We start from the raw sequence: 22,109 nt of genomic DNA, 5'->3' as shown, positions 1-22,109 counted from the left end.
CTTGTTTGTTGTACTAGCTTTTTCTGTACTTGTCAACTGCTTCATTTGTTTAGTGGTAGCAGTATGCTGAATCTGTGATTATGGATATGAGGAAGGTGATGGGGAAAGAGTGTTAAATGTTAGGAAAAGTGAGACTATGGGTATCCAGTAAAGATCTTGCAGTCAGAAAAGATATTTGAGGGAAGGGGAGACTGTATCACACAGAGTATAGCAAACGCTTCAAAGTACAGCAAACGCTACAAAAGTAGGAATGAATGAAGTTAATTTCAGATGCATTGAATGTCTCCCTTGTTCTTTATTCCAGTGATTTTAACTTTAAGACGTTATGTAGAACAGGTTTGTCTTAATTGTGTGCTGTGAAATCAGACATGTGACCAAGGCCATGTTTGGGTGGGCACGCCCTCTTGGGGACTGGGCATGTTGTCTTCCTTTTTGGTTTCCAAAATATGGTCACCCTAGGTAATGTAAAAGAAATAATGTTATTCTAATGTTTATCTTATATTGATGAGTATAATTGGTTAATATATTCATCCACTTATACTAAACTGGGCAATTAATAAAAAAAATAGAGAGAAGAGGAATAATTTGTGCTAATGTGCATTTCTGCTAATGTGTGTTAACACAGATTCCCCCCTCCCTCAAATACAAAAGAAGTCCATGGATTCCACACGACTCAGAAAAAAATGGTACAATACTGGAATCATTGAAAACTGAACTAATCTGAGTCTGTTGCATATTTCTCTGCCATTCCCTACTATTAAATGTACAGATAATTTGTCTCTGTCTCTCCTCAGCTATGTCGAGTGTTGGCTACATTTACAGTGAACCAAACATTTATAGTGAACCAGAACATTTACTACACACAGAAGGCATCATCAAGGAGAGATGTCAACATTGTTAATATTTCTGCCAGCATGGCTGTGCAATACGTACATTAGCTTTGCGAAGACATAGTGAAATGCAGCTGTGCATCAATATTTGCATGCCACAAGTTAGATAATGTCCTTTAGGCAAATGTGGACTTCTATGATTTTTTATATATATATTCACCATTTTCTGCCCAGTTCAGAATACAGTTTGTAAGATATTATTTGTAAGATGCAGGAATAAGGTACAGCCAAATTACTAAAGTGACAGGCATAAGAGCTGAAGTAAGGCTGAGCTCAAACTACTCACCCATTTTTGCCAAATGCGATTGTCATGCTCTCCTCTTGGGTTTAGAGTGCACCCTTTTCTTTCATATGCTTGAAATTGGTATGTTCAAGCTGATGGTGAACTTGTGTGACGTTGGAACATAATTGCATGATCACATTTTCCTTGATCTGAATGTCTTGACCCATATGACTTTGTTTGCCACACATCACTAACATATGCTGCCCCATATCATGCACACTGTAAATAACTAAAGAAACAAAGAGAGGGTATGGTCATCGCATTCTAACCAAAGATCACCCAAGATTTCCACTACACAGAGGCTAATAATAAAATGGGAAAAGATATTCACTTCTATGATAACCTTTCTGTGTTTGATCTTCACTGTAGAGAGCAGGAGCTTTTACAACACCAGGACATGCTTCCTTTGAAGGTGTGCAGAACTGTAAGGAGGTCAAGAGGAAGACTGTAGAGTCAAAATGGGTCAGCAGATAGGTAACACATTAGCTGAACCTGAACCATTTTTATTATAAGAGTAAGATGTTGGCCTCTGTTACAGCAGCCTGAGCTGAACTTGAATGATTTATGTTGCAAGTGTGAAAGCTTTTTTGTTTTGGATTGGGTTTTTTTGTCTCTGTAAAAACTGCACGCCACCACTACAATCAGAGCAGAGTGTATTGTATGTTGTTATGCTTGTATAATATTATTTTATATGTATCTGAGATCATTCCATTTAATTGCATTATTATAATGTACAGTCTGCCCTTTCTTTATCATCCAGTGAATCTCTGTCTTGTGTGATGTTTATATAATATATACAGAAACATTTCTAAACAATTCACAGTTAGTTACAGATCTTAACAAGGTTTAAATAACCATACAAATGAAAACAACTCAAATTAATTGGTACATGCTAGGATCAAACTATCCAATAATTATTATACTAAAGTCAAACAAAGGAAAAACGATCAAATTCAAACAGCAAAATTAATCACAGGAGTAGCAAACTTTGTGTCAGTCAGTTAGGGCCCTGCCTTCTCAGGCCAAGTAGAAAAAGCCAGAGAACTATGAACCAGGTCTCACAGGACTCATAGCAATAGGCGCCTCTCTAAGCACCTAGTGCTGACAGTGTATCAAGCTTTAGCTTATATTTTGTGTCTATTCAGCTTAACTGAAGCGACATAGGGAGGAGTTCTCATACCACAATAAGCCAGGGTTCATCTTGCCATTTATGAGCAGCATGACCATAAATCCTGCCTGACCACTCCCTCTACAAGCAGACACAGCTAAACAAACCTATTTTATTGTGGTATGTGAATCCAGATATTTATTTATTTATTTATCGTAATACAGATATACTGCTAAATATACTGAACTGACCTGTCTCTCCCCTAACAATCCAGATAAACAACTAATGGCTTGTTGCTGGCTTGTCTGGGGGAGCCAGAGGTCTGGCTTTGCACATCATACCTGCTGTAGGAGTGACAGGGCAGCATGTGTGAAGCCTGGGGTCACCAGCTGGAACTTCTAGGCTAGCCTGAGCACTGGTATCTTCAATATCAAAAGATGAAGTAGTAATGTAAGCACTTTTCAGAATATATACGACTAATGTAAGTCCTTGTATGTGTGGAGTGGAGTAGGCATATGACATTGTAGCAGCAACTTGTGTCCCTGAACTATGTATGTTCATTAGAATGCTTGAACAGTTGTATGTTCGGGGGTTCTGTCCAGGTATTCTAACAAATATATGTAGTCAGGTGTTGAGTCTACTACTGCATTGCTTACTTTCCCCCAGCCCCATAAACATTCTTTCTAAACATATATGATGTCTTAAATGGCTTTTAATGTTAATTTAAATTGGCTGTTGTTTTGTTTGTTTTTTGAACCATTACTTTCAACCATTTCAGTTGGTAGGATCCAAAATGACCATTCTCCTGAATAGGAGTTCCCACTCTTGCAAGGAGAATCCTGTTCATGGGGTTGGATTCAACAGCAGAACGTTCCACCAGCAGAAAAATACAGCTGGTGGAAAGGGACTTCTGTGTCTTCTCCTCCTGCTCTCCATGCATATTTCAAATCTCCTCAAGAGCAGATTTGGAGGTTGCGATGGGGGGATGGGGGTGGGGAGGATGGACAACAAGGATGCAGAAGTCCTGTTCTTCCAGTGATGTCTTTCCGATGGTGGATCCAATCCAAGGCATAGACATGGAAATGTTTCCATGAATGGAACGAAAACTTTGGATATAATCTATTGTCTTGAATTGTTCAAGGGTATGTGATATTTCAGGGTTCTTGTTTGAAAATGTCTCATTTCCTCAGGCATCTATTTCACAGGTTTTCTCCTCCCATGAGGAGGATTTTTCATCAGAGTTAACCTTCTATGTAAAGCTATTTAGCTGAGAACATCTCCAAGATTAATAGTGCTATATAATAGTTATATGAAAAAACCTTATGATAGTCTTTATTACACTCCAGCCTCCTTTTGATAGCTCAACATGAAGGAAAATGGATCACACTAAAATATTACAGGAGACATTTGTATTCATTAACTGCACACAAAAATTCAGTGCGCTGCAATTTACATAACTATGCAATGTTTTAAGTGCCTTATTCAATATCTACATAAATGTAAACTTCAATGATAAATTTATGTAGTTGCTACTGCATGGTGTCCTCATTTTTTAACTTGTGAAGATAAATTACAAACCTTGACTATGATTGAAAACTGTATGCCAAGGTTTAAATCTTAACAGGTTTCCTGGAATGGAAAACTTGCTTCAATTACTCCAGTGCATAAAGACTAAAGCTTATTTGTGAAAAGGAAATACATTTTAGAAATAGCAGTTTGATATTTTTTTATCAGCTTCTGTTCACTCTGAACAGCACCTGATAAATAAATAAACTACTTATAAGAATTTGTGAAGGCTTTGCTTCCTAGGACAAAAGACGGTAACCCGTGGTTCGATGAGGACTGCAGGAAACTTAAGCAGGAAATCAGAAGACAACATACATTTCTAAGGGACAAGGATATAGTTCCTCTACCACATTCCTATTTGGCACTGTGTAAATTCTATAAAAAGACAATTAGAGAAAAGAAGCAAGAGTATACCAGGCTGCAATGGGTTGAACTGGCACCAGCACTTGAAAGTAATGATAGATCCAGATTTTGGCATCTTCTCTCAGCTTCAACACATTTTGGGACTCCAGCCTTTGCTAGACCTACCATAAGTCCACGACAGAGGAGAGGAGATCCCACGATGTGAGTATCGCGGGATGTCGCCCTTGTTTACATGCAAGGTGCAACAAGCTCAAGAAGAGAGCTGTCACACCCGCCATTTTTTTTGGTAGTTTTAAAGGGCCGGCTGCGCTGGAGCGCATGAGCGACTAAAGGTAGGTGTTTTTTGTTTTTGTTTTTTTAAAAAGATTTCCCCATTCCCCCCACCCTAGCCCTGAGGAGCGCTGTGCCCCGTGCGTAGCTCCCGGCTCATATGGAGCCAGGAAAAGCTGTGAAAATGGGCCACATGCTCGCGGTCTCGGGCTCAGCCCGAGACAGCAGGAAAAAGCAGGCTTGAAGGGGTAAGCTATAGCCCGGGGCCAGGGAGGGTTGATCTCTGCCTGAGCCCAGGATCCCCTGTGCGTCATCTGGACACACAGGGATGATCTCGGGTATCACCCCTGGATATAGCCTGGTCTAGCAAAGGCCTCCATCTATCGATACTTTTATCACCACACATGAATGGGAACTACATTTTTCTCCCTGTTTTTATGATGAGATGGCCTGCCTACCTCCAGTGCAGGAGGAAGACCCAGAGTTGCATAGTTGGGCCCCAGTCACTTGTGAGGAAATATCTATGCTGATACGAAAGTTGAAGCAGGGAAATGGCATCCCATCAGATTTTTTTGATTGATTATCCCCATTGGTGGATCCCTATGCTAGCAGCCTTATTTACATCTATCGATAAAACTGGGAAATTTCCCCAAGGTTGGGCAGTGGCTATTGTGCCCATTTATAAAGAAGGCAACTGGTCAGACCCCCAAAATTATCACCCTATAAGTCAACTAGATGTTATTAGAAAATTATATTCAAGACATCTTCTAGACAAGTTAGAGAATTGGGTATTTGGGGAGAACCCCCGGTTGAAGAACAAGCAGGCTTCTGTTGTGGTAGATCTACAGTTGATCATTGCTTTTTATTAAAACACTTGGTAGAGAAATATACATCCCCGCCCCCATTATTCACTTTTTGCTGAATCTGTAGTCTCTGAGCAGACTTCGATTCTATATCCAGACCCTGCCTTTGGCACAAGCATACACTTTTAAATGTTGATCATAAATTGCTCAGGAGAATACAGGGGCTGTATGAAAACTCTAGTCTACGTGTGAGAACCTCTTCGGGTGGAGAGCTTTCAGATCCTATTATTATCAACAAAGGAGTGTGCCAGGGATGTCTGCTAGCACCTCTCTTATTTAATCTATACCTTAACAACATAGTTTCCTCCTTATCTACCCCTGATTTCTCCCCACCTCGTCTAAAGGACAGGAGTATCTCAGTGTTATTATTATATGCAGATGATGCCATTCTCCTGTCATATACCCAGGTGGGGATGCGTAGGCTTCTAAGAGCTTCTATTACTTCAGTGCATAAAGACTAACGCTTATTTGTGAAAAGGAAATACATTTTAGAAATAGCAGTTTAATTTTTTTTTATCAGCTTTTATTCACTCTGAACTGCACCTGATAAATAAATAAACTACTTATAAGAATTTCTGGAGGCTTTGCTTCCTATTTTCAGGCATTATAAATTTATGTGTGCTTTTCTGTTCTACCAAAATCTGACTATAGAATTCTTTCTTGAACTTGAATCAAGCTGCAAATTTGTATGCTCCTTGGGAGACTATCCTAGGGACCATAGGATATTTTGGATTGCCCTCCTGAGGCCATAGATATGGGTACTATATGACATTGGAACATTCTCTCTCTCCCCCACATCCACCCACCATACAGCTGCCATGGAACACACCACAGTGACAGCTCCTTTGAGGTTGCAACAATGACCTTGGAGGGGCTCAGAGAAGCCAAACAGGGGGCATTCCATTGGGAATAAAGAAGGCAACTGTGTTAGATCAATGTTCTTTTCACCCAAGGACGAGATCCAAACAGCCCTTAAGCACGACTCCACCATTCCAGCGACAGAGGGTTCAAAAGCGCTTTATTGATTAGTAATCAAGGCCTGGTCTCTTCAAAGGGAGCAATCAGACAAAAGACATAGGGAATATGGTACAGTATTTGAGCTTTCAAGGGGCAGGGCCCAGTAGCAGCATTAACCAATCAGAACATAACACTGAGGCATAGCTAATTATGCTAAACAGTCCTGTGAACAATACCTTTGGCCTGACAGTAAGTAACAGAAGTTAACCTTGACACAACAGCACTTGGAATAAAGCTGGAGCCAGGATTCTTGTTTATATTAGATAAGAAGGATACAAAGATGCACACAAGGAGACATTCTCATACAGGGCATCATGACATTTTGCTTGGTGTGCAATGGAGATTTTACAGTTTCCTGTTAAAAATGGAGGTGGTTATGCTAACAACTGGTCAGACCCCCAAAATTATCACCCTATAAGTCAACTAGATGTTATTAGAAAATTATATTCAAGACATCTTCTAGACAAGTTAGAGGGGAGAGGCAAGGATCCACATGATCCTGAAGCCTCTCCATTGCTCATCCCTGCCTACCATCAGTTGAGCTAGATGGATTCAGAGGCCCATCTGGTTGAATTTGATTTATTTTTGGAAGAACGGGGCCAATGCCCTGCAGTTTCCTTTGTCTTCCCTGGCTCTTGCTAGAAGGGTACTGGATAGATGGAGGGCTCCTATGCATTGATTATGTTTTTAATCTCTGACTCTCCCTTCTCTCCCCACTCCAAAAACAAACAAACAAACGTAGCATGAGATGCCTTTTAAACATTTGGTTGTGTTTTCAAATGAAGCATTTGGGTTGATGTTTTTTTTAAAAGACATGCTCATTAAAAAATAAAATAAATCCAAATGTAAAAAAATATGTTTTCCCTAATATTTCAGAATTAAGAATAGGGTTATATGGAAAAGCATACTTTGACTGTATAATTTTAAGAAGCCTGCTTCAGTCACTGCCCTTTCTTTGGAAGGGTATTTAACACCACATCTCACAAATAAAATGAACTGCTGGAGTAAACTTACCCAACCAGATGTTTTGGACTACAATTCCCAGGATTCCTGACATTTGACCCTGCTGGTTGGCACTGCTAGGAGTTGATGTCTACAACATCTGGAGGGCACCAGGTTGGGGAAGGCTGTGCTAGAGGAATAATCTACATGTCCTGCATAAACGTCTGCTTTTTAGTAGATAGTCAATTGTTGTCCACTGTAATGGCTAAATGCTGTCATCAGCAATAGAAATGGAACAGAATACCCTTGTAGAAACAGTTTGTTTAATCAATAGTTTCCAGTACAAAAACACACAGAGACACAGTCAAAGACAGATGACAATTCTGGGGATTTCTTCCAAATTGAGTAAGGATGGATGGTTGGATAGAAAGCAATTCAAGGAATGAAAAATTCCTTTTCCCCCTTCATTAAGGACTTTGCACTACTCCATTCATCAAGTAGTGTATAGGAATCCTTATGAAAACTATGAAAGGAGGCAAACTATTTCCTCTTAGGGGAGGAACCGGTAGTGGAAGAACCATGATTATTATATGGAATACAATAACAAACTAGTCTAAGAACCATCTTTAACAAAGACAGCACTGAGCATGCTCCCAGTTTCTCCTCTTGTGACTTCTTTTTTTTAACTGTGAGAGGGGAAAGCGTCAATTCAATGACACAGGTCTTTCATCTTCTCCCAAGCCGAGGCTGCTGCACACAGAGAGTATTCATCTCTTTGCTGCCTGCTGGAGGTCGTAGTCAATCAAGCTTTGGCTGTAATACACAGCAGCAGCGCTATGGTAGGTGAGATGTAGGATTGGGGGTTGGGAAACAGGCAATGGAGGCTGGTGGCTCCGATGTCAGTGGGGCTGTGAATCTACTCCAGGTTTCAGTCAGAACCAGTCAGAACTCAAAAGGAGCTATCCAAGGTGCAGAGACACCAGTCTCCACTGGAGAAGGCCAGGAACGTCCCTTGTCAAGATCATCTTAAAATTATGAGCAAATTTTTATGAGGGAATGAAATATAGGAACTACTTGCTTTGCAGAAAACTTCAAGAATGTATCAAAACAAGGAGTCATTTTGATCCCAGACTGCACAGCTGAAGTGATTATGTGCTGGCTTCTGTGGTAATGACATATTTTCCAATAGCATTTCAGAGAAAAGGCCTTGAAGCTAAATTCAGATGTGATGTACATCTTATATTGGATAAACCATTTGAAGCCCTTCAAACTGAAAATTCTATATCCATGGTAACCAGGTACTTCTCCAGGGGCAACATATGACAAGTTGCGACATTCTAATATGCTACTGAAATATGTGAGACCATAAACAATTGTAATTAAAAACAACAAAGCATCAAGCTAGAGCTAAATAAAAATTTAATGATATTTAAATTGCATTTGTTTTGTAGTCGGTGAATGTCAGCATCTAGCAACTGCCATGAATAACACATGAACTCAAGATGAGAGATCAATTTGAATGAAGATCTGAGAAGTGGTTGGTATTTAGCTTTTCAAGTTATAGGGTAGCATGTTGTTTTTTAGTAAAAAGGCAGAACAAAAATAGTTGTGTGTGTGTGTGAGTATGAGAGAGTTACCAATTGCACAATACTTTGAGCACTACTTAAAATCATGGTAACTTTGTTCCTTTCATTGCATTTCATATGAACCTTCCAGTATTATAATTCAGACTATAAAAAAAGAAAAGAAAAAAGTCCCCAAACACTTCTGATCAAAAGTGTGAGAAACTTGCAGGAATTTTGACACAGTGGATTCCCCTTCTCCTTTTCTATTTCAGCCTACACTTCTGTAGGGTTTTCATCTAGAACATTAAGCATTTTCCTGCCTATTGTATGTGCATGGATATGCACATGCAAGCAAATGTTGCCTCTCCAATTAGAGCTCAAATGGGATCCCAGAAGTGAATGCAAAACAAGCAGTGTTATCTATACAATAACAATTAAGCAGAATGTATGATGTGATGTTACCACAAAAGAGCTCAATTACCTGGCCACATCCATTTTTTAAAATGGATACTGTTGTTTTTATACTGTTGTTTTTATGTTTTTGATGGTTTTTAAATTTTGTATACTTTTTAATGTTTACCATTTTTAACTGTTGAAAACTGCCCAGAGAGCTTCAGCTAAATAAGATGCTCCTTAAGGCAAATGCCATGTTAGGTTGCATTTAGAAAAACATTGAAGGCAAGACATTTATTTACTTATAGAAATGTGTATCTCGCACTTCTGCTTTAATCTCAGTGCTCAGGATACCTTACAACAATGCAAAATGACAAAATAAACCATATATTGGGAAATAATAGCCAATAGTATTGTTCGATGCCACATCACTGCAGTGTTAGCTTTGGGATGCTGGGTTTTAGGCTAAAATGGCTGCTGAATTATTATTATTATTATTATTATTATTATTATTATTATTATTTATTTATATAGCACCATCAATGTACATGGTGCTGTACAGAGTAAAACAGTAAATAGCAAGACCCTGCCGCATAGGCTTACAATCTAATAAAATCATAGTAAAACAATAAGGAGGGGAAGAGAATGCAAACAGGTACAGGGTAGGGTAAGCAGGCACAGGGTAGGGAAAAACTAACAGTAGAAAGTAACAGTAGAAGTCTGCACAACATCAAATTTTAAAAGCTTTAGGAAAAAGAAAAGTTTTTAGTTGAGCTTTAAAAGCTGTGGTTGAACTTGTAGTTCTCAAATGTTCTGGAAGAGCGTTCCAGGCGTAAGGGGCAGCAGACGAAAATGGACGAAGCCGAGCAAGGGAAGTAGAGGCCCTTGGGCAGGCGAGAAACATGGCATCAGAGGAGCGAAGAGCACGAGCGGGGCAATAGTGTGAGATGAGAGAGGAGAGATAGGAAGGAGCTAGACCGTGAAAAGCTTTGAAGGTTAACAGGAGAAGTTTATATTGGATTCTGAAGTGAATTGGAAGCCAATGAAGAGATTTCAGAAGCGGAGTAACATGGTCAGAGCGGCGAGCCAAGAAGATGATCTTTGCGGCAGAGTGGTGAACAGAAACCAACGGACTGATGTGAGAAGAAGGAAGGCCAGAGAGAAGTAGTCCAACCGTGAAATAACCAGTGCATGAACAAGCGTCTTGGCAGAAGAGACAGACAAAAATGATCGAATCCTGGCAATATTATACAGGAAAAATCGACAAGATTTAGCTACTGCCTCAATATGAGGAATAAAGGAGAGCGAGGAGTCGAAGATAAAGCCAAGGCTACGAGCTTCCTTGACCGGAGTAAGCGTAACATCATTGACAGTAAGAGAGAATGAGAGATGAGGAGAAGGTTTAGGAGGAAAAACAAGCAATTCAGTCTTTGCCATGTTAAGCTTCAAGCGACGATGAAGCAGCCAAGCTGAGATATCTGAAAGACATGCCGAGATACGATCGTGAACATCAGGAGAAAGTTCCGGAGATGACAGATATAGTTGTGTATCATCGGCGTACAGATGATATTGGAGGCCATGAGATTGAATAAGCTTGCCCAAGGGCAACATGTATAAGGAAAACAACAACGGGCCAAGCACCGAGCCTTGCGGAACCCCTACTGAAAGGGGAAAGGAGGAAGACGAGCTGCCATTAGCCAACACGCTGAAAGAGCGACCCGCTAGATAGGAGGCAAACCAGTTATAGACAGAGCCACAAAATCCAACGTCATGAAGGGAATCTAAGAGAAGATCATGATCAACCGTGTCAAAGGCTGCAGTTAGATCAAGGAGAATAAGAACGGAATAATGGCCTTTAGACTTGGCAGTAAGGAGATCATTGGTGATCTTAGTAAGGGCTGTTTCGGTGGAATGCAGAGGACGGAATCCAGATTGAAATGGATCCAAAGCAGAGTTACTAGAAAGAAAGTCAAGACAGCGAGAGTAGACCGCACGCTCCAGGATCTTTGAAACAAACGGCAACAAAGAGACAGGTCGGTAGTTAGATAGAGATAGCCTATCAAGAGTAGGTTTCTTGAGAATGGGAGAGACTGTAGCATGTTTAAAAGCAGAAGGAAATGAACCAGAGGACAGAGAAAGATTAATAATATGTAGCAAGGAAGGGAGGATAGCAGGAATAAGATTAATAAAGACGCGAGAAGGAATCGGATCACGAGAACAAGTGGAAGGCTTCGAAGAGCGCAGTATTGTAGACAGTTCATCCTCAGAGACCGAAGAAAACGCAGAGAAATTTGCAGGAGGAGCTGACAGATGAGGAACAGGAACTGGAAGAGGAGCAGAGCTGGCCAGATCAGAGCGGATAGTTTGGATTTTAGCATTGAAAAAAGAGGCAAAGTTATTAGCAGACAGAGAGGCGGGGAGAGATGGCGGATTAGGCTTCAGAAGAGAATTGAAGGACGCAAAGAGCCGCTGAGGATGCCTAGCATTTGACTGGATCAGCGTTGAGTAGTACTGCTGTTTGGCCAGTGAGATGGCAGAAGAGAAAGAGGAGAGTACAAATTTGTAATGGACAAAGTCTGCCCGGTCCCTGGTCTTACGCCAAAGGCGTTCAGCTGCCCGGGAACAAGAGCGAAGGTAGCGGAGGGAAGAGGTGAGCCACGGTTGGGGTTGAGAAGGGCGAGCTATCCAAGTTGTAGATGGAGCAAGATTATCAAGAGTTGAAGATAAGGAGGAATTAAAGAAGGAGACAGCTGAGTCCAAGGAGACAGCCGAACAGACAGAAGGAAGGGAGGAGGCTAGAGACTGGGAGAAAGCCTCATAATTGATAGATTGCAAGTCACGACAAGAGCGAGAAGCGGGACGTGAAGGAGGAGGATTCCATGCATGAACCATGCATCTTACTAGGTGGTCCTGAACAAGACATTTGTTCTCTTAGCTTAGTCTACTTCATAGGCCCATGGTGATATGGTGAGGATTAAATGAGGTAAATTTATATTATATTATATCCTCAGAAGCCACAGAAAGTTTCCTGTCATATACCTCCTGAAATTATTCCTAAACAAGAAGCCATCTACTAAATTCCAGTTGTACTTTTTGGCCTTCACTGAAAACACTACCTGCAAGAAAATGTCCCAACATTCTACTAATTACTCATGGGACTTTCCCCCAACATTTTTTTTTCTCTTGAGGATGCTTTGTTTAAATTTTTCATCTGTAATTTGTTAGTGGTAATATAAGAAAAGAGACTCTTCTTTTGCATGTGGTTACCCTGATGGTGCAAGAGCCAGTTACAGACACTCTTGGATGAGACTGATCATCTGGATCCATTTCAGTCGGGCTTTAGGTCTGGTTTTGGCACGGAAACTGCCTTGGTTGCCTTGTATGATGACCTACGTCGGGAGAAAGACAGGAGAGGGAGTGTGACTCTGTTGATTCTCCTCGACCTCTCAGCGGCTTTCGATACCATTGACCATGGTATCCTTCTGAGACGACTTGCTGAGCTGGGAGTGGGAGGTACTGCTTTGCTGCTCCTATCTGGTGGGAACATTACTCAGCCCCGTGGACTCTCAAGTATGGGGTCCTGCAGGGGTCGGTTTTGTCCCCCATGTTGTTTAACATTTACATGAAGCCACTGGGTGCGGTCATCCGGAGCTTTGGAGTGTGCTGTCATCAGTATGCTGATAACACACAGCTCTATTTCTCCTTTTCATCTTCAGCAGGAGAGGCTGTGGATGTGTTGAAGCTTTGAAGCTGGCTGTGACAATGGACTGGATGAGGGCTAATAAACTGAAACTCAATCCAGACAAGACTGAGATGCTGTTAGTAGGTGATTCTGCTGACAGGATGGGGTGTGTGTGTTCTACCCGTTCTGGATGGGATTACACTCACCCTGAAGGAGCAGGTTCGTAGCTTGGGGGTTCTTTTAGATCCATCATTGTCACTTGAGGCTCAGGTGACCTCGGTGGCACGGAGTGCCTTTTACAAACTCCGGTTGGTGGCCCAGCTACGCCCCTATCTGGACAGGGATAACCTGGCATCAGTTGTCCATGCTCTGGTAACCTCCAAGTTAGATTACTGCAATGCACTTTACGTAGGGCTGCCTTTGAAGACGGTTCAGAAGCTGCAGCTCATGCAAAATGCAGCGGCCAGATTGATTTTGGGAACCATAAGGTTCAACCATATAACACCAGCTCTGGTCCACTTGCACTGGCTGCCTATATGTTTCCGAGCCCAATTCAAGGTGCTGGTTTTGACCTATAAAGCCTTACACAGCTTGGGACCCCAATACCTGACAGAACGCCTCTCCCGACGTGAATATACCCGGTCACTGCGTTCAACATCTAAGGTCCTCCTCCGGGTGCCTACTCCGAGAGAGGCTCGGAGTGTGGCAATGAGGGACAGGGCCTTTTTGGTGGTGGCCCCAGACTATGGAACAATCTCCCTGACGAGGCTTGCCTGGTGCCAATGCTGCTATCTTTCCGGCACCAGGTTAAGACTTTCCTCTTTGCCCAGGCATATGGCAGCACATTTTAATCACCCACATGTTTAGTTGTATACTTGTTTTTATCTCAATTTTAGAATTTCTGTAAACCTCCCAGAGAGCTCTGGCTATGGGGGCGGTATATAAGTGTAATAAATAAATAAATAAATAAATAAATAAGAGAAAGAACGTTATTTTTTTTTTTGTAAGTTGGCTGAGAATGTTTTCAGGATATGTATGCATAAAGTATTTCTTGCATTTAGTTTTGTAGCAATCATTCATAACTCAATTTTGTCATTGTCATCCTTTCCATTTGTATTTATGTCTGTATTTTTAAAAGTCTTTAACTGACGTTTTTATTCCTTTAAATAGATTTATATCATTTTATTAATTGAAACATTTTTCCATAGATCTTTGTTTACATTGTTGATTTTAATTGGCAATCTTTTGTAGATTTTTCCTGAAGAAGGAGCTTATTCTGAAATGCGTTGGGCTATATTAAATTTTCAGGTTTTGAACCATTTAGAACTTGCTTCTCCCCTTGCATGCTTTCTCCTATTTGGCCTCCACCCCACCATAATTCATATCTTAAACTTATATTCCCTCATGAATAGGTTTAGACCAAAGTATCTCCCCAAAATAATTCTGAAATGCCTTGAAACTCCCCAAAGTACTTTGGGAGGTACATTTCCTTTGTGTCTGTGCCATTTCCCCTCATTGTGTGGTCTAAGCCAATGAAGGGCTAGTAGGCAAATTTTGTTCCTGTGTGGAGTCCCCCTGAAGCATCACCAAAATGGCTGGTAGGAGAGAGAATCTTTCCTAGCAGATGATCAGGCTTGTGATCAAGTAGCTGATATAGCTGATATACCCACTTGTAGTGAGTGAGATGCTATGCTATTATGTAGCTAATCCAAATTTGAAATGTTCTATTATTCCTGAGGGCCTAACATTGCCCTCACATAGGGAGAAGGATAGTAGCATCATGTTGCCTAAGCAACCAGTTCATTCTCTCTGTCTTCCTATTGTGTGCTGAGGTAGCACACAATACAGGAAGACAGGTAATATTGCCGAGCTGCCTAGGTAACAAGGATACATTCCCCCTTTCTCTCCCACTGTGGGCAAATTATGATCCTGTGTGGAGTCCCCTTGAAGCATCACCAAAATGGCTGGTAGGAGAGAGAATCTTTCCCAGCAGATGATCAGGGTTGTGCTCAAGTAGCTGATATAGCTGAGCCGTACTCATAAGATCTCTTCTATTTCTTGCCCCACATGACCTCACATAAAAATGGATTTATTACATCAATCCCCAGACTTTAACTGCCAACCTAGAAGGAAGACTTCAACCCAATCAGAAGTTGATTGGGCCTTACACTCCCTGTCTATGCTTCTGAGGGGATATCTGCACCCCAAACTTTACAGTGGTTTTATACCAGTTCCCACATTTTTCAAAGAAACCTAGGGAATGGACTTTGAAGTACTGAGCATTCTCATTTAAAGGTTCCTTTGCTTCCCTCTTGCAGAAATACATGGCCCAGGCTTCCCTGGGAGAATGAATGACTATTAATCCAATCCTCTGGTATCAATAGCCCTGGCATGACAGAGTAATGAGAGCAGGAAGGTGCTCCTTTGCTGCCATTGTGAGAAGGACGTTTTTCTTTTCTTTTCTTAAACAGCATCACGAAAGCAAAAATAGCACATTAAAAAAATTATCATGCGAAATAGCCAGATTTGCAGCTATGGAAATGCGAATGATGCATTTAGTTTCCATAGCGTTAATGTGCGTGGTGTGTGTGGATACATGTGATGTGTGCAGTTTCCATGGCTACTACAACAATTCTCCTTTAGCTACCACAATAATTTCCCATTTACCATGTCTTCATGAGGCAGGGGGTTCTTATAATTTTTTTTTTTACTAATATGTAGTCTGTGGATATTATACTTTCAGTCTGAGGGCCAAATTCTATTTTGGAGAAGATCTCAGGGCATGGGAGACCAAAGGCAAAGGGGGTGGCAGGGCCCCAAATACCAGCAACAAGCTCTTACAGCCATTACACAGCATTTCAACTTTGTAAAATGGGGGGTAAAACTGCACAACTCCCAGAAAAATACCCAACAATTGGTAGGGGAAAGGGGAGTGGGGCCAGGAGAAGAAGATGGTGCCAGGGAAGGGTCCATGGCGCCATCCTCTTCTCCTGGCCCCACCCCCCTTCCCCTACCAATCCCATTTCTACAGTTCTGCACCGTGAAAATAGACAAAGCCCCACTCCTCTCCCCCTTTCCTCTCGGTTTCAGTTTCAAAAGAGTCAGGGTGTTTGTGAAGCATCAAGGGCATTTGTGGAATGAAAAAGACAGTTGTCAAACTGAAGAACTAATAATGCCTCTACAGACAGTGCCATTCTGACACCATCACTGCTGCAAAAGAGGCAGCTTTTCTAAAGGAAACTGAACGGCATGATTAATTAAGTAATTACAGGGGACACTGTAGTGTCCCCTGTGTTATAGGCGATCAGTAAAAAGAGCATTCCACCATGTTACCCTGTAAATTGGGGGGTGGGTCATTCTAGCGTTCATAAAATGGAAAATGTTTCACCAATCTTTCTGAAAATACGACCTGCCAGAAAGAAATGCTGGTTTTACATACCCTGGCAATTTCAAGAAGTTTGGTGAAATATTGAAGGGGTGGTGGCAGTTGAAAGGACGAAAGTAAAAAAATCCTCTCTGACTCAAAAGTGAAACTGAAAACTGGGGTTGGCGACTTTTTTTTTGCGCAGGGAAAGCTCCGAATTGGGACCCTTACCCTCCAATCCATTGGTGGGATCGTGTTCCCCAGTCCATCTCGTTGATGGAATGGCCTTTCTTTTTTTAAAATTCCCTTCCATTGAATTTTAATAATAAAAAAATTGCCCCATTAAAGTCAATGGAGGCCTCATAACACATCGCATGCGCAGTAGCGGCGCTCTCCCCCCTCCCTCCTGTCTTGAGGGCTATCGGGGGTAGGAGCCAGCCCGGGGGCTCGCTGCCCAGTCCAGCATACACAAAATGTGGCTGCTGCCGCTGCCCCTCCTTCCCTGTCAGCGCGACCCGGCAATTGCCCCAAGATGGCAGCGCAGGCCTTGCAGCAGCAGCAGCCTAGCAACACCTGAGAAGCCCCGGCCGGCTGGGGAGTGGAAGGGGGAGCCGGGCGGAAGCGGAGCAGCAGGACCGGAGGCAGAGCCAGAGCAGCAGCAACCCAACAACGACCAGACGGAGCAGCAGCAGCAACCCAACGACAACAACACAAACGGCTGCCCCGCCTCCTCACGGCTGCTCTCCCGGGGAAACAGGCTCCCATGCAGGGCCTCGGCACGAGGGAGCACAAGGGAGAGAGATCAGCGCGCCACGAGGTCTCCATGGTGCTTACTTTAAAGAAAGTTCTCCTCGGGTGAGTGCCTGGATCCAGCTCACCTCCTGGCCCTTCTCGTGTTTGGAAGAAGAAAGTCCTACAACTCCCAGCATCTCCAAGCCTTAGACTGGTCTAGCAGCTCCCTGGGAGTTGCAGGGCTTTTTCCCCTTGCCGAGCAAACCTGCTGCTGCTGCTTGTTGTTGTTGTTGCTGCCGCCTCCTGCAATCCTGGGGCTGCAATCCTGGGCATGCCTCTCTGGAAAAAAGCCTCATACAGACCTGCACAGGATTGCCCTGTTAAAAGTATGGGGAGGGGGGGGGGGAGACTGCTTAGGCTTCCTGCTGATTTTAAAACTGGATTATAGGTCTACTGCAAATTAGATCCTGGCTTCTCATGTTTTGGACTACAATTCCCATAAGCCCTCACCAACACAGCCAATGAGTTGTAGTCCAAAATATATATTGAGGGTAAAATCCAAGGTAAATCCTACTTAGAGTAGACCCACTGAAATGAATGGAACTTAACTTGGTCAAAACTTACATAAGTCTTATTCATGTCAATGGGTCTGCACTACATAGGACTCATGTGGGATTCTACCCTCTGTTGCCTACCTCACTTAGAATCATAGAATAGTAGAATTGGAAGGGGCCTAAAAGGCCATTGAGTCCAACCCCCTGCTCAATGCAGGAATCCACTCTACAGCATACTTGACAGATGCTTGTCCAGCTGCCTCTTGAAGGCCTTTAGTGTGGGAGAGCACTTAACCTCCCTAGGTAACTGATTCCATTGTCGCACTGCTCTAACAGTCAAGAAATTTTTCCTGATGTCCAGTTGGAATCTGTTTTCCTTTAACTTGAGCCCGTTATTCCGTGTCCTGCACTCTGGGAGGATCGAGAAGAGATCCTGGCCCTCCTCTGTGTGACAACCTTTTAAGTATTTGAAGAGTGCTATCATCTCTCCCCTCAATCTTCTCTTTTCCACGCTAAATATGCCCAGTTCTTTCAGTTTCTCTTCATAGGGCTTTGTTTCTAGACCCATGATCATCCTGGTTGCCTCCTCTGTCTGCGTCCTTCTTGAAGTGTGGTGCCCAGAACTGGACGCAATACTCCAGATGAGGCCTAACTAGGGCCGAATAGAGAGGAACCAGCACCTCACTTGATTTGGAAACTATACTTTTATTAATGCAGCTCAAAATAACATTTGCCTTTTTTGCAGCCATATCGTATTGTTGGCTCATATTCAGCTTGTGATCTACAACAATTCCAAGATTCTTCTCATTTTTAGTATTGCTGAGCCAAGTATCCCCCCCCCCCCATCTTGCAACAGTTCATTTGGTTTCTTTTTCCTCGGTGTAGAACTTGGCATTTATTCCTATTAAATTTCATGCTGTTGTTTCCAGCCCAGCGCTGCAGCCTATCAAGTTCACTTTCAACTTTGATTCTGTGTTCCAGGGTATTAGCTATCCCACCCAATTTTGGCTTAGCCTACCTCACAGGGTTGTTGGAGGGGGGGCTAGGAAGGGGAGATGTTATTTCTGCCCTGAGCTCCTGGGAAGGAACAGAAGTACCATAGATGCCTTACGCCAGGTCAGATGATTTCATCACCTATTCCGCTATTATATGTTTTCTACTCTAACTGCCAGCAAAAAAGTTACCTTCTTTCCAGCAGGCTATCTGAAAGCACACCCAAGTCATATGTAATATGCACATTTGATTTTTAAAAGATTTAGAAAGTAATGCTTCCAAAAACTGCATTAGCCTTTTATGCTGCAACATTACACTATTGGCTCACATTGAGAAATTGATCAAAAATGGTCACCTTCTTTCCAGCAGACCCAAGTCATATGTAATATGCACATCTGATATTTAAAAGATTTAGAAAGTAATGCTTCCAAAAACTGCATTAGCTTTTTGTGTGGCTTTTATTCCTGTGTGTCGTTTATTACATACTAACCCTGTTCAAAAGGCATGCTAAACCACAGTGGTTAAGCATTTTGAGCTAAACATTATGGCTTAGAGTGTCATGTGAACCATGACAATTGATGGAATGAGACCCTTACTCATTAATCCAGTGGTGGTGTCTTCTTCGGCCTTCATTGTAGTTGGTGGAATGACTTTTCTTTTTTTAAAAAAATCCCTTCGGTTGATTTTTAATTATTATTGTTTTGCCCTAGAGCCTCAATGTTATTATGTAAACCATTGGTTTTTTGTTTATTGAATATAATATATAGGGTGGCCATCTTGATTTGTAAGCATGCTCAGTAGTGCCTCCTCCCCCCCACCTGCCTCAGCTATATTGGAACATTGAGAGAAAATGGCTGCCTCCTCTAGCAAATATTGTCAGTGTCTTCTCAGAAGTACGTCCCATTGAATGTAATGGTCTTATTCCCTGGAAAGTGTGTAGGGGATTGTAGCTTTTTCCACACTCAGTACACAGAAATGGTTTTTCACCTCGGTGAATTTATTTATTTATTTATTTATTACATTTTTATACCGCCCAATAGCCGAAGCTCTCTTTGATGTAAAGTAAGGGTGAACATAATTTTAAAGCTTTCCCACACTCTACACATTTTTATAGTTTCTCCCCTGTGTGGGTTCTTTGATGTCTACTCAAGGTCCCACTAGAGCTGAAACTTTCCCCACAGCCCATACATTTATATGGCTTCTTTCCTGTGTGGTCATCCGTTACACAAAACCATGAAATTCCATAAACAAAAAACCTACGGTTTACAAAACAACGTTATAGGCTGTACAGTTTTCAACCAAACTCCAAAAAGCAGGGAAATTGAGAGTTAAGGCTCACAGGCCTATAACGCCACATCCTCCCTAAGGAGGCAGAAAGTGCCAGTGAAATTCTCATTCTCCCAAAGCAGATATAAACCATGAGGACAGGATGGAGAATAGGATATGCAGAGGTGACTGTGGGGTTGTGGAAAACTGATGACGAACAACTTAGGGCCACCTACTTTTTGTTTGTTTATTTATTTATTACATTTCTATACCGCCCAATAGCCGGAGCTCTCTGGGCAGTTTAGAGCAGCCCTTCCCCAACCTGGTGCCCTCCAAAGATGTTGGACTACAACTCCCATCATTGCAAGTCAGTATGTCCCATGGACAGGAATGCTGCGACTTGTACTCTCAAACATGTGGAGAGGTGACTATGGGATTCTGGAAAACTGATCGGGGAATGTTGTTCTAGAGCAGCCTTTCTCAACCTGGGGCGCTCCAAATGTGTTGGACTACAACTCCCAGAATGCCCCAGCCAGCTGGCTGGGGCATTCTGGGAGATGCAGTCCAACACATCTGGAGTGCCCCAGGTTGAGAACCACTGTTCTAGAGCAAGGGCAGGCAAAATGTAGCTCTCTAGATGTTTTAGCATTCAATTCATAAAAGTCTCTGTCAGCATGGACAGTGATCAAGAATGCTGTGACCGCAGAAGAATGCTGTGACCGCAGAGGATTTTTCTTAGTGTTCAGCAGTGTGAGATCAAAGGCAGAGCTACCACCTAATAGATTCATGTGTAAGGAAGGATTATTTTAAAAACTATTGATGAAAATGATTTTCGTCCTCACCATAACATGGGAGTTGCAGCGCAGCACATCTGGACAGCACCAGGCTGGAGAAGGATGGTTTATACTTGGGTCCTATACATGTCTTCTCAGAAGCCAGTGCCACTGAGTTTACTAGGGCTTCCCCCCAAGTGGTATAGGATTGCAAACTAATCTCATTTGAAAGGAGTTCAAGACACCCAAACTAATCCTTTTCTGTTCCTCTGTCACTCTGATGAGATGATGTATTGTGGAGGGATTGTGGGGAGTGAACAGTATATTTTGTATGAACACATTTTAAGAAAAAAATTGGTTCTTTGAAGGGCAGGGTATTTACGAAAAGCTGAAAGTGCCAGCTCTTGCTCTGGTTCTACATCTCCAACAAATAGTGCCCCTTCTGTTATCAGTCGTGCTGCTCTATGCGAGATGTGTGTGAGAAAAAAATATTGCGCAGCCCCTGTATTTGGTAAGGATATAGAACAGCATTCCCTCTCCTGCTGTCCCAGCTTTCCTGACCATGGGACATACTGACTTGCAATGATGGGAGTTGTAGTCTAACACCTTTGGAGGGCACCAGGTTGGGGAAGGGCTGCACTAAAAAAAAAAATAGAAGTAGGTGGCCCTAAGTTGTTCGTCATCAGTTTTCCACAACCCCACAGTCACCTCTGCATATCCTATTCTCCATCCTGTCCTCATGGTTTATATCTGCTTTGGGAGAATGAGAATTTCACTGGCACTTTCTGCCTCCTTAGGGAGGATGTGGCGTTATAGGCCTGTGAGCCTTAACTCTCAATTTCCCTGCTTTTTGGAGTTTGGTTGAAAACTGTACAGCCTATAACGTTGTTTTGTAAACCGTAGGTTTTTTGTTTATGGAATATTAATTAATACTGCATTAATTAAGTAATGCAGTAATAAACAGAAGCATGTAAGGGACGCAACATAGCCGGAATGTTTGCTGTGCAAAACCCATTGCTATAAATGGGACTTGAAAAAGAACATAACTTTTCTTATGTTTTTTCCCATTCGTATCTATGGAACCTAAGCAGCGGAATGCCACTTGCTTTCTATGCACCGCAAAGTATATTTCTAGCATGCCCCTGAATATGTTAGTTGCTAGTGAGTGTGCCTCAACAGTGCCAAAATGCTCAATCTCTATGGAATTTTGTTACTTGTCCAGACATTATCCACACACGCAACATATGCAGGCTAACTTGGAAAAAAACTGAGCTGCTGGTCCCACTTCTGATGTCACATGCACCACTGACTTCGTCACCGAACCCCTGTGCTTTGAGTATGGATGTCTGAAAGGGAAGCCTATGCATAAGCAACTGGATGCATGTAGGCAGGCACCCCTATGGTTCAGAATTTTGTTCCGGTTCACTTTTCATAAGAATTTATGAAAATTCACAATTTCTTCATATTGGGGAGGCCTACCTGGGA

At 42.2% G+C, this 22,109-nt stretch overlaps 1 protein-coding gene across 1 annotated transcript in view; it reads left to right on the top strand.

Moving 5' to 3' along the window:
- RBM47 (RNA binding motif protein 47) overlaps positions 1 to 19,115 on the top strand; it is a 315,704-nt gene extending 296,589 nt beyond the window's left edge. Inside the window, exon 6 of the transcript XR_010025937.1 lies at positions 19,088 to 19,115. The gene's annotated coding sequence lies outside the window, so the exon portion shown is untranslated. The remainder of the gene's footprint in view (positions 1 to 19,087) is intronic.
- Positions 19,116 to 22,109: the final 2,994 nt, after the last annotated feature.

The sequence above is a fragment of the Elgaria multicarinata genome, chromosome 10, assembly GCF_023053635.1.
Source record: "Elgaria multicarinata webbii isolate HBS135686 ecotype San Diego chromosome 10, rElgMul1.1.pri, whole genome shotgun sequence".
NCBI classification, from domain to species: domain Eukaryota; kingdom Metazoa; phylum Chordata; class Lepidosauria; order Squamata; family Anguidae; genus Elgaria; species Elgaria multicarinata.
Note: the sequence above shows the minus strand (reverse complement) of the source record. Positions and strands in the feature narration are given on the sequence as shown.